A 16,491-nucleotide genomic window follows, 5' to 3' on the forward strand; every position below is an offset into this window, starting at 1 on the left:
TCGGGAAGAGGTCTCAGAGAGAGAAAGAAATAGGAAAGAGGTCTCAGAGAACAGATAGAAATAGGAAAAGGCTCTGGGCCGGACTCCGCAGCTCCCAGGGACACCCGCAGGGCGCAGCGTCTGTCATAATTCCAGCCAATCAGAAGAGGCGCTAAACAATTTCCAGCCAACCAGAGCTTTTCTCTCCGATGACTCACCGGTTGCCAGGCGGGCCCGCAGAGCCCGGCGGCCCCGGAGCGGAATTTGGGGCTCGGGCCGGGGGACGGATCCGCCCCGGGGGGGTCCCCGAGCCCCTGCCCAGCCCTGGGGCCGATCGGGGGCTCCCCCAGCCAGCAGCCGGTGCTGCGGGGCCGCGGGGCAGAGCGGTGGGAAAGGGGGGTCCGGGCTGGCAGCGGAGGAAATGCGGGAGGAAGAGGAGAGAGAGGAGGAGCGGGAGCGGGAGAATCGCGGCGCTCGCAGCGCCCGCACGCCGAGCCTGCAGCGCCCCCTGCCCCGGGAGCATCGCCCCCAGCCCCGAGCCGCAGGGGAGGGCGGAGGCCGAGCTCGCCCCGGCTCCAGCCAGGGGTCTCCGGGAGGATTCTTTTGGAGAGTGTTCGGAGCCGGCAGATCCCGGACTCGAGCCCCGGGTATCTCCGGGCTCCCCAAGAGGAGCTTTTTCGGGGGGAGAGCAGCCGCGATCGCCCCTCGGAGGGTCCCGGGGGTCCACGTGGGGATGGCCCGGTACCGACAGGGCGGGACATTGGTTTTGGGGATCCCCGTGAGAGCCGGGGCTGTGGAACGGGGGACCCCCGGGGCGGGGAGAGGGGAAGGGGCGATACCTGAGCTGGGGGACCCCCGGCAGCCCGGAGATGAGGCGGGGACGGGACCCCCTGACCCTGACAGGGGCGTGTCCTGGGGTGACTTCATGATGCTCGTACCCCATCGGTCTGTTTAGCCCAGAAATGAGTTCTGCACCTTTAAGGCTGGTTCTGAGAGTGAAGGGGAGGAGAAAGAAGCAGCAGTTTGTTTTCATACACTGCATTCCTCTACATTCCAGCTGCTGGATGGAGAGACAGCAGGTAAGAGCTGTCCTTTGCTTTTAGTTAGCTTTTAGCTCGCTGAGGCAGAGAAGTTCCCTGGACTTTGATTTTTCTTTTTCTTTGGAGGTGTTTAAATCTGCTCTGCACTGAACAGCCAGAACACCGGCACCTCGCACCTGTGGCCCACCTGGCTGAGCCTGGGCCACAGCATTTCCAGTGCTGGAGGGACTGAAAAGAGACTGATAAGAGACTGATAAGACACTGAGTGCACGGAGCTACAACCCAAGGAGGGACTTTCGGAGTTTGTCATCTATTTTGGAGCAGCAGGAGGTTTTATTGCTTAATATTGTTCAGTTTTTGTGCTGGTGAATGCTTTGCCTGTAGAATAAAGTTTTTTCCACTTTTCTCCCCGGAAATATTTTCCCGGACTGGCTGAGGGTGGGGCTGCTGAATCGACATTCTAGAGGAAACTCCTTTTGGAGGGTTTCAACCAAATTTGCCCTAAACAAGGACGGGGTGGTGGAAAGAAAGGGGAACCCCAAGTGGCTGGATTGAGGGGAGGCTGGAGAGGGGGACCTTGGGACCCCAGAACCTCCCAGAAGCCAAAAGCAGGACCCTGGAGAGGGGGGATCCCCAGCAGCCTTGAGATGGGGGACCAACCATAACCCAAGAGGGATGAGAATGGAAATGGAAAACCCCTGGTGGGTTTTTTGATTCACTCTTGATTTTTGGACATCAGGTGACTTCTACAAATGGACATGGGTGGGAGGAATCCCCAACCCAAGGCATTCACAGCTTGTTTTTCCCCAAACAAGGATTTTCCCCAAACCTTCCCACCAAAACATTCTCCCTGTCCCGCTCTGGGTGAGCTCAGTCCCAATCCTGACCCTGATTCTGGTCTCAATCTCACTCCATGTTTAGACACACTCATAGTTCTGTATTTAATCTCATCCCAGTGCCAGACTTGTCTAGCCCCAGACCCAATCCCAACCCCAGCCCTAAAGCCAATCCCATGTCTAGCCTTAACCCCAATCCCAGCTCTAATCCAAATCTCAGCCCCAACTCCAAGCCCAGCCCCAATTCCAGCCCCTTCCTAAATCCTCAGCCCCAAACCAAATCCCAGGTTCAGCCCTTCTGGGGGTTTGGGGGTGTCTCTGTCCCTCTGACCCCGACAATGTTTGGGTGGGGTCACACAGGGGCTGAGGGAGACAGAGACCCCCCCCGGCCTCCCCAGGTGTGAGAAGGTTGGAGAGCCCCCCCAGCCCCGAGCACCCTCAGCGGTGAGAGGGACACAGAGCCCCTGGTCCCCAGCCCTGCACAGGCATTGCCTGAGGCCAGAGGGATGGAGACCCCCCGAGCATCCCCCAGGGTGAGGGGACAGAGACCCCCGAGCATCCCCTGGGCTGAGAGGGACAGAGACTGCCCCAGACATCCCCTAGCACAGGGTATGAGAGGGAGGGAGAACCCCCAAGCATTCCCTGGGTGAGAATGATGGAGACCCCCTGGGGAATGGCCTGGGGTGACAGGGACAGGAAAAACACCCCCAAACCCCTCCCAAGCATCCCCCAGGACGAGAGGCACAGAGACTCCTCGAGCATCCCCTGGGCACTGGACAAAATAATTTCACAGACATCAAACTTGACTCTGCATAAATCACTTTGATGAATATTTGGTTTTCCCACAAGTCAGATGTGATGAAAATGCAAACAAATCCCAAACATTAATAAACTGACTGTACAAGCAATTTTTGACAATTCCAAGTTCCACGGGTTCCTGCACAGCTCCAGCTCAGCTGCTAGCACATTCTGATAAAAGTGTGAATTCAGCCCAAGACAGATATCATAAAAAGGAAAGGAAACTCTTTGTAGCTGTCACAAAGGCGACAGGGATGAAGAGAAAAATGATTCTCACATTTAACAAAGAACTCAAGCCTGGGAATTCAGGAGTTATTTGGGAATTTAGCTACTTGAGCTGAGCTTCTTGTAGGACTTTTAGCAGCCTTGTGTTCCTCACCATGGGGTGAATGAACCTTGTCAGTCTCGCTGGTATCATTTGCTCCCTTTCCTCCTGTGATTTAAAAAAACATTTCAAGGAAGGATGTCGCAGACATTTTTTCATAAAATCCTCTCTTTTAGGATTTGTCCTTTCTGGGAAGCTGAGGCCCCAGAAGAAAAATGCAAACAATAATTATCTGCTGATGTGGAATGTAAGAGGAGCATCTGTGATTGGTCTTCTGTGAGTGTTTGGATTTGCTGACCACTCACAGGAGAGTTGGTCCTTGCTTTCTGCTGGACACAGAACTTTGTTATTCATTCTTTTCTTTCTATTCTTAGCTTAGCAAGCCTCTGCAACTTTTCTCTTTATTCCTTTTAGTATAGTTATAATGTATTATATATCATATATCAATAAATCCAGCCTTCTGATCATGAACCAAGATTCTCGTCCACTTCTCTCACCCTGAAGACCTTCATCAGGTCGCTGTAATAGAAGGACAACAAAATATTTTCTTTACACTCCGGGCCCACAAAGGCGATTTACCTCATCAGTTCTCCCATAAGTCACTCAGAGGAAGCTGCAGCCCAGTTTCAAAGAGTTCCTCAAGAGAGAACCACAACCTCCTCAGAGGAGGGCACCATGCTGTTGTCAAAGGCACTTGGGGTCAGAGAACAGTGCCTAAACTCACTGTGCCAAAATAATTTCACAGTCTAGTGAGTCTGGTTAAGAAAAGTGTTTGAGAGATTCCTCTGCCCCAATTAAGGTGATAATGAGACCAAACCCAAAATGAATTTTATTGAACAGTAAATGGGATAGAAAAAGGGGGACAGGAAGGGAATGACGGGAAAAAGAGCGCTCCCCTGGGGCAGGGTAAGTGTGACATTGTCCCCTGTGTGTGTGCCCTTCCCAGGGTGGGGGTTTTACAGCTGAGCCAGTTTGGGTAAGGGGGGTGGTGTTCACCCCCTGAGCAGGGATTACCCCACTGTTTCAGGTTGCCATGCAAGATGTAACCAAATGCATGTTTTCAATCACCATCTTCATCAACTGTTATAAACAGGTGGGGCAGTGTTCTTTATCTCTTCCATGACTCAGCCCTGATAACGCCCTTCACGGGAGATATCTTCTGTGAATGGGTCATTGATTGTCACTGCAGGACTGATAAAATTCCATCCTCCCATTGTGGGATGCTCCGCCCAGGGGGAGGATCCAAGCATTCCTACCTGGATATAAGCTGAGACTTGCCACACCAGGAGCAGCTTGCCTACTGGATTGCCAGAGGACAAGAGCTCCATAACCACCACTGGACCTCCAGAGGAAGACCAGACCCTTCTACAGGATCACTGCTTCGACAGAATCACCTTCATCTCTCCAACAGGACTGCACCACCATTTACTGGGACTGCTGCCACCACCCTGACCAACAGGGTGTCAGGTTATATCCCGACTCTGTCAGTTTAAGGCAGTGTTTCTGTATCATTGCCTTGATCTTAGTTTTCTTTTAAATTGTAATTCTCCTTAAGACGCTCCAAAGGTTTGCCTTCAAATCAGTACAAAAGAAAATGTGCGCACCCTTTGTTTTCTTCCCAAACCAGGATTTCCCATTCCCAAACCTTGATTGGATGGAGAAGGAGGCTGTGAGGAAGACGAATGAGCCCCGGGACACCCAGATAGGTGAGGAGGAAGTCAGTTTCTATTTCCCCCTCTCTCCTGCTCTATCTCCCAGCCCAGCACAGGCCCCAGCTGCAGGACAACTCTGCTGTCAGCCCTGTCCTGCCAGGGATGTACTGGAGGGATCTCCTTCCCCTTCCCTCTGGCATGGAGGCAAATCCCATCCTCTCCTTGTCCTTCCTTCCCCCAGGAAGAAACTGAGGATGGAGACCAGGGAAGAAAAATCTGCATGGCAGAACCTCGTGAAAGAGACTGTTTTGAGTGATTCTAGCACACAGGAATCCAACAGGGAAGAAAAACCTCAGACATCCCGAATGAGGAGGGGCTCCAAACCCAGCCCAGGGTGCTCTGAAGAAGAAAGAGCCACCCTGAGCGAGGAAGGTGGACAGAGCTTCAGCCAGAGTTCAGAGCTGGTGGTCCATAAAAGGCTTCATGATGGGGAGAAGCCCCACAAGTGCTTGCAGTGTGGGAAGAACTTTAGGTGGAGCTCCAACCTGATCAGCCACCAGATGATCCACACTGGGGAGTGGCCTTACGAGTGTGGGGAGTGTGGGAAGGGCTTCAGCTACAGATCCAACCTTGTGACCCACCAACGTCTCCACACTGGAGAGAGGCCCTACGAGTGTTCCCAGTGTCAGAAGAGGTTTCCGAGCAGCTCCAATCTCCTCCAGCACCAGCGGATTCACACTGAGGAGAGGCCCTTCCTCTGCCCTGAGTGCGGGAAGGGCTTCAAGCACAACTCCAACCTCATCAAGCACCGGCGCATCCACACGGGGGAGAGGCCCTACCAGTGTGCCACATGTGGGAAGAGGTTTCAGACCAGCTCCAGTCTCCTCCAGCACCAGCGGATTCACACGGATGAGAGGCCCTTCCACTGCCCTGAGTGCGGGAAGGGCTTCAAGCACAACTCCACCCTCATTACCCACCGACGCATCCACACAGGGGAGAGGCCCTACAAGTGTCCCCAGTGTGAGAAAAGCTTCACCAGTAGCTCTCACTTGACCAGACACCAACGGAGCCACCAGTAAGGGAAGCCCTGCAAATGCCAAAAATGCAGGAACAGCTTCATGCACCACTCCAGCTTCATCCCCCATTAGAGGGCCCACATTGGGAAGAACCCTGGTGATCCAGTTTCCCTGTGGTCTATGCTGGAAAAACACCTGTCCCTTTTCCTGCCCTTGCCAAAGACATAATGTGGGACGGAAGAACATGAGGGTCTGGCCATGGCCGTGTCATTACATTCACTCGCACCTCAGAACATTGCCAGGGGCAGGAAAGGGACTCCCTCTCTCTCCCTGAGGAGAAGGGTGTCCTTTCCAGACAGGGGAAATTGTGGCCAGGAAGAGCCTCTTGTTGATGTATTAGTTTTCCCAGTAAACTGTTTCATTTATCCCTTCTGTTATCAATATAATTTCTTTTTCTGTTTGTTCCTTATCTCATTGTTGTTCCCAATAAATTGTTCTTATCCCAGCCCAGGATCTTTGCCTTTTGTGCTTTCCATGGGAGGCGGAAGGGCAGCGAAGGCAGCACGGTTTTAGCAGGGGCAGGAAATTGAGGAATCCCATTCCTGAATCCCGGCCCGTGGAAACCGAGAATCCCAGCTGGTCCCAGCCCTGGTGGCCATGGCAACAGCCTTGGGAGCGGGTCCCTGGCTGGGGCTGTGGGAACCTCTTCCCTCTGGTGCCCAGGGACAGGAGTGGAGGGAACGGCTGCAGCTGAGTCGGGGCAGGCTCAGGTTGGATGTCAGGAAAAGGTTTTTGCTCAGAGGCTGCTGGGGCCCTGCCCAGGCTCCCCAGGGAAGGGTCCCAGCTCCAGGGCTCTCAGAGCTTCAGCAGCGTTTGGACAGCGCTGCCAGGCCCAGGCTGGCATTGTTGGGGTGTCCTGTGCAGGGCCAGCAGTTGGACTGGAGGATCCTGTCAGCTCAGGTCCCTCCCAGCTCAGCCAATTCTGTGGTTCTGGGATCCCATGAGCCTGGGGATGGGGCTGCCAATGGTTGCCATGGCAACGGGCTCTGGCTGCAGGCCTGAGCTGGTGTCCATGGTAACCACCCCTGGCATGGGGTCTCCATGGAGCTGCCAAGGGACTGACCACAGCAACAGGGGGCTGGTGATGGTTGCCCTGGAAACTGACCATAGCAACAGGGTCCCAGTGATGGTTGCCATGGAAACTGATCATAGCAACAGGGTCCCAGTGATGGTTGCCATGGAAACTGATCATAGCAACAGATGTCTGGTGATGGTTGCCATGGAAACCGACCATAGCAACAGGGGCCCAGTGATGGGTACCTGCTAAAGATCAGATTTGTCACAGGCCCTCAGAGGGGTGCCATGGGGACTTTCCAGGAGTCTCAAGGCTGTTCCAGAGCTGGAATGTCACAGGCACAGACAGGGGCTCCATGGAGACCTCCCAGGGCTTTCTGGGGATGGTAAAGAGCCCTGTGGTCAGAGGCAGTCTCAGCCATTCCATGGTGACATCCCAGGGCACCTTGAGCTGCAAAGGCACTGATCTGTCACAGGCACTCACGGGGGCTCCACAGTGACATCCCAGGAGTCCCCAGGCTGCCAAAGAGCCGGGATGTGCCCGACACCCACAGGGGTTCCTGTCATGGGCACAGAGGGAGCTTGAGGCAAGAGCTTTATTTCTTTATTGGAGAAACTCCTGCCAAATCATGAGGTGGAGAAATGACACTGAACAGTCACCATGGATCCTCAAACCCTTGCAGGGCCTGTAGACTTCTAAAATTCCTTCTAAGAGAGGAGACTGGGAGTGGCTGGATCCAATCCCAGCCCCAGACTTTGTCAAAGGTGTAAAAGATTGAACAGGTGGAATTCAACTTCAACACAATTTGTCCCACAGGATTAATGACAGAATACCAGATACGTTTATATAAATATGTCTCTGGCTTATTCTGATCATGGTCAGATGGAAAGATCACTAGCACAGTTATTTACTCCACAGTTCAGGAGCTATAACCATTATTAGAATATAGTGCTCTAGGAAGCAGTTTTGAAGTCAGCAGGGCCTTGCTGGAGTTGTTGGAGCCCATTGCAGGCAGAGCCTCCTGCTCCAGCAGGAGCTGCCTTTCCTGTGCCATGAGCAGGGCAGGTCCCGCTGCAGGAAAAGCCCCAGGCCAGCCCCAGCACAGGGAAGGGCTCGGGCACAAGGGCAGAGTGCCGTGCTGGGAGCTGTGCCAGGGAGAGCCTGAGGCACCAAAGGCACCTTGGCAGCAGCAGCTGCTTGCAGGCCATGGCCAGAAGCCTCCCTTGGCAGCCCGGCCTGGTGGCCACCACTGCAGAGCTGCTGCCTCAGGGCTCAATCCTGGCTGGGCTCTGAAAAGCCACTTCTGCACCAGGAGCCTGACTGGGAAGCCATTGGCCCCAGCACCCTGGGGACAAGATATTAATGACAAAACTCTTCATGCCAGCAGAGCCAAGGCAGGGGCAGAGGAAAGGGCAGAGCCAGGCCCAGGGGACAGGGCTGCCATGGTGATGGCTGTGAGGTCACTGCCCCTGCAGCAGCCTGGCTGCCTTCAGCAGACATTCTGGCCAGAAGTGCTGTGAGGGCACCCAGCACATCAGGGAACCCACACTACAGGAATTCTGTCCTTAGGGATGAGAGGGTTTCACTGGGTCAGGCTGCACAAACATCCTGATCTTAGACAGTTCCTGTGACGGGGCATTCCTTTCTCTGGAAATACACTTGCAGCTTTGTGCCTTTCTCATAACTATAAAAGATTTCCTCCTTCTATCAAATGTAAATCCACACTCATTCATTTAAAGATATTGACCCTTGTTCTGTCACTGCAAGATTTAGGAGAAAAATCCTTTAATCACTATTTTTCCATTTTCACAGGTCTTGGAGAGGACCAGAAAATCTCCCAAGATGGGGTTTGGAGGCCTCATCAGATAAGCACCAGGGAGAGGCTGATAGCTCGGGGGTCACTGGGGTAGAGATTGAGGACTAAATGGGAATAGCCTGGGAGGGATGGAAGGGTGGTTTCAGAGAGTCTGGAGCTTTTTCTTCATAGTGGGAATGGGCCTGAAGAAGACATAATAGCACCAATGGCATCTGGGGAGGCCCAGACTGGCACCAGAAGAAAGGACATTCCGTGGCAGGGCAGGGCTGTGGTGCAGCACGTCCCCAGCAGGAGCCTGGAGCAGCTCAAGGCTCTGTGTGGGCAGGCAGGGGCAGGCAGGAGGCAGAGCTGTCAGCAAAGGAAGGGCCCAGCCAGGTGGCGCAGCCGGGGGATGCCGACAGCCTGCAGGGACAGAGGCGCAGCTTTGCTCAGCACCACAGACACCTTTCCCTTGCTTGTCCCCACCTGTCATCACTGCCACCTGTGTTCTGCTCTACCTGGAACCTGGGTACATTTTCTTGGTCCTGTCCCTCAGAAGGATCTATTTAAAGTATGAGAAACTTCAGTGTTTCACCCTCTTTTTGAGTCCCTGCGAAATTCTTTGAGCACATTCTGGGGGATGGGTCTGAAGCAAAGAGCACCAAATCCCCAGAGGGTCATTAAAGTCCCTGTGCTGTGTCTGTGCTGCTGAGCTGGGCCGGGCTCCTGGCCCAGAGGCAGCTCCTGGCAAGAGCAGCGCTGCAGAGAGACAGCTCTGGCCAGGAGCAGCTCCTGTGCACAGCCCAGCAGGGCTGGGGCACTGCCAGGGCCCCTCAGGGACACCAGGAGGGCACAGACAGAGCTCACAGGGGCTCAGCACTGGCAGGGGCTGTGGGACGGCCCTGAGGGGGCTGTGTCACAGCAGCACCTCTGTGGCTGTGTCATAGAGGCACAGAGCAGCTGGGATGTCAGCAAGGGGCTGTGTGACAGCACAGACTGGGCTGTGTGAGGTCACAGATTGGGCTGTGACATCACAGAGTTTGTTGTGTGAGGTCACTGAGTAGCTACAGGATCACAGAGGGAATTGTGTGACATCACAGAGCAGGTTGTGAAATCATGGTATGGCTGTATGACATCATAGAGCTGGCTGTGAGGTCAGAGTGTGTGCTGTGACATTACAGAGTGGCAGTATGACATTGCAGAGAGGGTTTTGTGGCATCACTGAGACTGTTGCAACATCACACAGCTGCCTGTGACAATAAAGAAAAGGGTGTGAGGCCATAGAGCAGATCCTGCCATCATAGAGGGTGACTCTGTGACATCAGAGAGTGGGTTGTGACATCACTGGGTGGCTGTGTAACATCACAGAGCAGGCTGTGACATCACAGAACAGACAGTGACATCACAGGGTGCCTGTTTGACATCACAGTGTTTTCTGTGACATCACAGTGTAGCTGCATGACATTCCACGGTGACATCCCAGATTTGGTTCTGTGGCATCACAAGCGTGATGTGTGACATCCCAGAGTGGGCTGTGACATCATTGGTGTCTATGTGACATTGCAAAAGAGGTGTGTGGCATCATAAAGGGCAGTGTGACATCACAAGGGCAGTGTGACATCACAGGGGCAGTGTGAGGTCACTGGGGAGGTCACTCTGCCCCGGCCCCCCTCACAGCTCCCCCCAGAGCAGTCCAACCCTGCTCGTGCACAGCAGGGTCCCCTGTCCCCCCGGGTACCCCCGCCCCCGGCCCCGCAGCCTCCCCCAGAGGATGTTCCACGAGATCGACCCCAGAGCCTGACATGGGGACGGGGGGACGGGGCCCTGGGGGTGGCACAGGGGGACAGGGACCCCCCAGCAGCGTCCCCGTGTCCCCCAGGGCCAGAGCCTGGGCCAGGGCTCCTTCATCCTGTTAGGAACGAGGCCTTGAGAGCGCTGAAAAAATCCCCAGCAAGGGATCAGCAATAACCACATTTAATATTAAGGAACAGCAGCACAGAGTTCATTGGCAAGAGCCACTCTGCTCCTGACTGGACAGTTCAGGCACAGAAAGGAAACAAAGTAACAACAAAACCAAAGTAAATCCAGGCAATCAAAACAGAAATGAGCTGAGAACTGTCCCTATGTGTGTCTATGACACAAGCACAGTGAAGGCAAGGATAAAAGGAATACAGCCTGAAAGCTTAATAGAGCTCAAACCTAACAGAATTTAACTTACACCTTAACCTTAAGCGATACCTTCAACTTCACAATTTGGCAGAAGAATGCTACTTAACAGTATTTAACCTAACTTATAACTTACGACTTAACAATTTAAAACAGGAATACCACTTTAAAAAATTAGGTAATAACTTAAAATAAACTTTATATCTTAGCAAAAGAACAGCTCTTAGCAGCATTTAACTTAGCTTAGAGCTTGTGACAAAACCTTACTTACCAATACCTGGATATCTGACTGACTCAGCTATCCAAAGCACACAAACCCTTCAGAGAGCAGCATTTCTGCCACATTTCCCCAGCACAGGCACTCCGGTGTGCACACAGAAACAAAGTGTCGGTGCAAGGCACCTGTGAGAAATTCCCCTGAGGGCAGACAATGCTCAGTGCTGATGCTTTGGCATCTCCCCAGCGGGTGAAGGGTTGAGCCTGGAGGAGTGGGGGGATCGGCCCAGGCTCCGTCGTTGTTCAGGATCCCCGAGTGCAGCAAACGGGAGAGTTCCCAGCTGGGAGAGGCCCCACTCAGAGGGAGTCGCTGGCCCAGGAGAGCTCCAAGGGCTCCTTTTGGAGCGCTGTGTGCAGGGCCCCAAGAGAGGGGCTGCAGTCCCAGCAATGGTTCATCCTGGCCGCACTTGGCACCAACAGCTTTCTTTGGCAGGGTGAGAACAGGGATGTTGTGCCGCTGAGGGAACAAAAACAGTTCCCAGGGCTGCTCCTACAGAAAGCAGGAGCTGGTTGGGCAGCAGCAGTGGCTGGAGCAGACAGTGTTTGTGATGAGCTGCGGAGGAGCTGAGCCCAGGGGCTGTTGGCCAAGGCCAAGGCCCAAGGAACATTTCTCAGCTGGCAGGGCAGCCTGAGAAGGGGAGGGGGGAATGCAGCAGCACAGGGCCATGGAACCAAGGGACCATTGTGACACTGTGGGTCCCTGTGAGATCAAGGGACCATTGCGACACATTGGGGCCCTGTGAAACCAAGGGACCACTGTGACACTGTGGGTCCCTGTGAGATCAAGGGACCATTGCGACACTGTGGGGCCCTGTCAGACCAAAGAGCCAGTGTAACACTGTGGGACCCTGTGACATCAAGGGACCATTGTGACACTGTGGGGTCCTGTGACATCAAGGGACCATTGTGGCACTCTGGGGCACAATGGAATCATGGAGAGCACTGTGACATTGCTGGGCCTCATGCAAACATGGAGACCATTGTGACACTATGAGGCCCCGTGGAATAAGCAAACCATTGGGACACTATGAGGCCTTATGGAACCAGTGAGACCATGAGGAAGTCCATTGTGATACTATGGACCTCCTCATGGTGGCCCTGGGAGGACCATTGTGATACTGTGGGGCCTCATGAAATCAAGAGGCCTTTGTGACACTGCAGGGCTGCATGGAACTAAAGCTCCAGGGCAACACAGAGTGGCCTCATGTCATCAGTGGTCCATTGTGACACTGTGAAGCCAGAGTGTCTCAGACATATTTCTCCACAGAAATCCTTTCTTTCGGATTTCTGCGTCTTCTGGAGGCCTCAGAAGACAAGGTAAACAATTATTATCAGCTGCTGGGGAATGCAACAGGGGCACCTATTTTGATTGGTGATTGGTTCATGTTCCCATGTTTATAATTAAGGGCCAATCACAAGGAACAAGCTAGGGACTGAGTCCTTGGCCACAACTTTGTTTTAGATTCTTTCTTTCTATTCTTAGCCTAGCCTAGCTGCTCTGCAAACCTCTCTCCTTATTCTATTAGTATAGTAATAATGCATTATATATAATATCTTATATTGATAAATCAAGCCTTCTGATTCAAGAAACAAGATTCACTGTCTCTCTCTCACCAGCTGCGACCCACTCAGGCGCGGTAATACCAGAGGGGACCATTATGACACAGCAAAGCCCCAGGGTACAAAGGTCCATTGTGACATTGCAGACCTCATGGAACAGAGGAGTCTCATGACATTTGGGGCCTGTGGAACCATGGAGACCATTGTGACACTGCAAGGGCTCATGGAATCGTTGGGACCATTGTGACACTGTGGGGCCTTATGACACCTAGGGGCCACTGTGACATTGTGGGACCCCATGGAACCTAGGGGCCATTGTGGCACTGCAGGTCTTCTTGTAATCAGGGGGCCATTGTGACACTGCTGGAAACCATGGAATCAAGTCACCATGATGACACTGCGGGGCCCCATGGATCCAAGGCACCATTGTGACATTATGGAGCCCCATAAAACCAAGGGAACACAGAACAGCTCTGGCTGGTTTGGCCTCCCATGGACTGCCTGACTGGTCCAGCTGACCTGTGTATGTTGAGGGTGACTTCTCATCTGCTGCTGAAACACTGCGGCTCTGTGCTTTCCTTCCCAATGGAAAAGAACTGTCCTGCTCCAGGCACCCATTGCCAGAATTGGGATTTCACCTCCAAATTTCCTTATATCCCGAGATTGTTCCCATAGGAATATTGCCAGGACAAGTCTGGCTGGCAGTGGTTTCACAATAGTCACTTCTCATCTGTCCCCAAAACACTGAGGGAGGGTCCATGCTCTCCTTCCCATGGGAAAGAACTGTCCTGCCTCTCCAGGTGCCCATGGCCGAGATTTGGTTTCCACCCCCAAAATTCCCTAAATTCAAAGACTGCTCCCAAAAAAAATCTGCCATTCCTGACACGTCTGGCTGGCCTTGGCCTACTGAGGTTCTCACCTGCCTTCCAAACCTTGGAGCTCTGTGCTTTCCTTCCTATGGAAAAGAACTGTCCTTCTGAACCAGGTGCCCATGACCACAAATGGGATTTGATTTCCAGCATTCCCTGTTGTGACAGACTGGAGGAGATTGTTGGCTCGAAACATTTTGTATGGGGGGGAGGAAGGGGCAGGTCCAGCCTTGCCCTGCCCTGTAAGCCCAGCTCTGCCCTACCCTGGAACCCCAATCCCCCCAGAGCCTCTATCCCAGCCCAGCAGTGGCTGCCAGTTCCTGGCACAGCACAGGCAATGTTCCACACCCACCTCTGCCGCCCCCAGCCCAGCTCCTGAGGGACCAAATGAGCCCAAGGCCCACCTGGGGGAAGGGCCCAGGCAGACCAAGGGGTATTTAAGGCTGACCACAAGGCAAGCACACATCTTGACCCAACCTCCTCTTGGAATTTCTATCTGAACACTGCTGGAATCCAGGAGTTGGTAGCTATGTGTGTGCTTCTCTGTATCTTTTTTGTCTTTCTCTTTTTAATTCACACTTCTTGTAAAATTTGAGTAACTTAAAATTGATCAAGCTAAGAGTTTGTGAAGGTGAATGGGCCAAGTCAGTGCTTTGAGAATTGGTTTTTTTTGATTGAATGTCATACTAAACCTTTTGCCAAAGATTCTCTGATTTTTCTAAAGTTCCCAGTAAAGGCTGTTTTGTTCTTTTGAGCTCCCAGCCCCATTCCACACTCCATTTCCCAGCTGGAGCCGCTGGTGCCTCTGAGTTGTGCTGCCCCAGCCCCAGGGACGCTCTCCTTGTCTGCTCATTCCCCCACGATCTCTGGGCAGGGATGGCCTCAGTGGGGGCTGCTGACATCCTCACCAACTTGGAGGCTGCTGCTGAATTTTCCTGCTCCAGAGGCTTGTTAAGCCTTCAGCTCTTCAGTGCAGGAATTCAGTGTCCCAGGGCTCATTAACATTCAGAACACTTTAACAAGCCAAGCCTCTGGGGATAATTTGATTTCAGTTTTCAAATCTTGTGTGGTTAATTAGGCAGATTTCAGAAGTGCATTCAAACTGAATATATTCTATTTTAAAAAACAGTGAGAAAAGATTTCTTAGGTCCCGTTTAGGTTTTATTCCCTGTTAATAAATTGATATGTGCAATCTTCAATTGACACTGAATCCAAGTACATCCTCGTGCAGTTTGAATAGATATGAAAATCAAGACCCTTCATGGCTGACAATCAATCAGACTCTGTCCCTATCCCCACCCCACCATTTCCCCCATCCAAGCCCTGGCACTCAGAGCAGCCTTGTGCAAATCTGAGCTCCCTCCAGCCCAGGCTGCACCTGCAGCTTTCAGCTCCTTGGCTTCAACTCCCACCTGCTTTCCTTGGAGAAGGAGCTGCCTGAGACACAGAGGGATGTTCATTTCTTGTCAGCCAACAAAGCCAAGGGAAGGCACAGCTCCATCAAATGCAACAGTCATTCCTCTGCTGGATATTAAATCCACTTTCCACTGCAGACAGCCTCAGAGCAATGGAAAACACCTTCTGTGCCCAGCACAGATCCCAAGGTCTCCCCAAACCCTCCCTGCCCCAATTCTGCCCAGATTTGCTCTTTGCACACATGAGTCACAGGCTGAAGTCAGGAGCTCCCTCCATGCCCAGAGGGAGGAAAAGAGAGAAAGGGGATGAAGAGCTCTCCTGTGCAGAGCCCAGGTCCAAGTGCTCTGGGATGTCCCAAAACCATATGTCCACCATCCCCCAGAGATTTCCGTACAGCAACAGTTTCAGACAAAGACAAAAGAAAAGGTAATTCTGTGAGATATAAACACAATTAAGATGTTGACTAATATGATATTTATTTGAGCTTCAGAAATATTAGGCAATTCCCTGAAGCTTGAAGCATGAAACCAGTCAGCTGAAGGGCACTTCAATGACAAGAAAGCATTGGGAGAAGTGCTGAGGGTTTTTTGCAGGACAATGGACATATGCAACATGTGCACAATCCAGCCTTCATAGAAACTGAGTAAGGTCTCTATGCCCTTAAAGGACACAAAAGGAGAAGAACATGCTCAGCAGCGACGGTTCAGGATGCAAAGGCACACAAGAAAACCTGCAGCAAGATGCACGAAGAAGAAAGACTAACTAAAATTAACTGTCAAAATGCATGCGTAAAAAGGATTTAACCAATCATGCATTAGCTTGAGGTGTGAACAATAGAGAACAGTATAAAAATGGCTTGCTTTTTGTAATAAATTGGCTTCACTTGATCATATTGATCATTGTGTGATGTCCCGTCAATGATCCTCCGCACCTGGGGACCAGAAATGCATGCAAGCCTCCACCCCGAGAGACATTATGAATTCAGAAAACATGGCCATTAACTGCTTGATACCAACACAGAGTAATGGCAACCAAAATGCAGTCAGACCAGGGGTTTTTCCACTCTCTCTCAAGCCCCATGCGTTGGGCACCAAATTTTGTCCTGGTTTAGGGCAAATTTGGGAGAAAACCTCCAAAGGGGCCCCTCCAGAAAGGAAACCCACACAGCCCCTCTCCCCAACCGGGTTGGGAAGGATTCCTTGGGGAGAAGTGGAAAGAACCTGTTTATTTAACAGGCAAAGCACCCCCAGGACACAAAATGAACAATACCAGGGGACAACACTCTTTCACCACTCTGAAAAAGATGACAAATTCAGAAAGTCTCTCTTGGGAGTGGTCGCTCTGTTATCAGTCCCTCCGGTGCTGGGGCAGCTGCTGCAGCCACAAGGTGCAAACTCTCGGTGTTTCCCAGGTCCCAGTCCAGAGCAGGCTTGAGTGGTTCCAAAAAAGGGAAAGAAAAACAGTCCAGGCAAAAATTCAGACTGCTTAACTAAACTAACTAATGAGCAGAAACAAAAGCAAAAGCAAAGCAAAAAGCCAAACAAAAAGCCAAAGCAGCACCATGTACTGCCCTGTCTCTGTGTCCCGCCAGCCATGGGGGAGCAGCTGATAACAAAACCAAAACAAAACTTCGCTCTTCAGAGCCAGTCTTGAAGGCACAGAACATAATATCCAGCACAAACAGAACA

At 52.3% G+C, this 16,491-nt stretch overlaps 1 long non-coding RNA gene across 1 annotated transcript; it reads left to right on the forward strand.

Annotated features, from left to right (window-relative positions):
- The first annotated feature begins 513 nt into the window (after window positions 1-513).
- Window positions 514-1,424, forward strand: LOC134434407 (uncharacterized). The gene is made up of 3 exons (XR_010031859.1): window positions 514-626; window positions 935-1,058; window positions 1,146-1,424. It is a non-coding gene; the product is annotated as an uncharacterized LOC134434407 (long non-coding RNA).
- Window positions 1,425-16,491: the final 15,067 nt, after the last annotated feature.

The sequence above is a fragment of the Melospiza melodia genome, unplaced genomic scaffold (assembly GCF_035770615.1).
Source record: "Melospiza melodia melodia isolate bMelMel2 unplaced genomic scaffold, bMelMel2.pri scaffold_35, whole genome shotgun sequence".
Taxonomy (NCBI): domain Eukaryota; kingdom Metazoa; phylum Chordata; class Aves; order Passeriformes; family Passerellidae; genus Melospiza; species Melospiza melodia.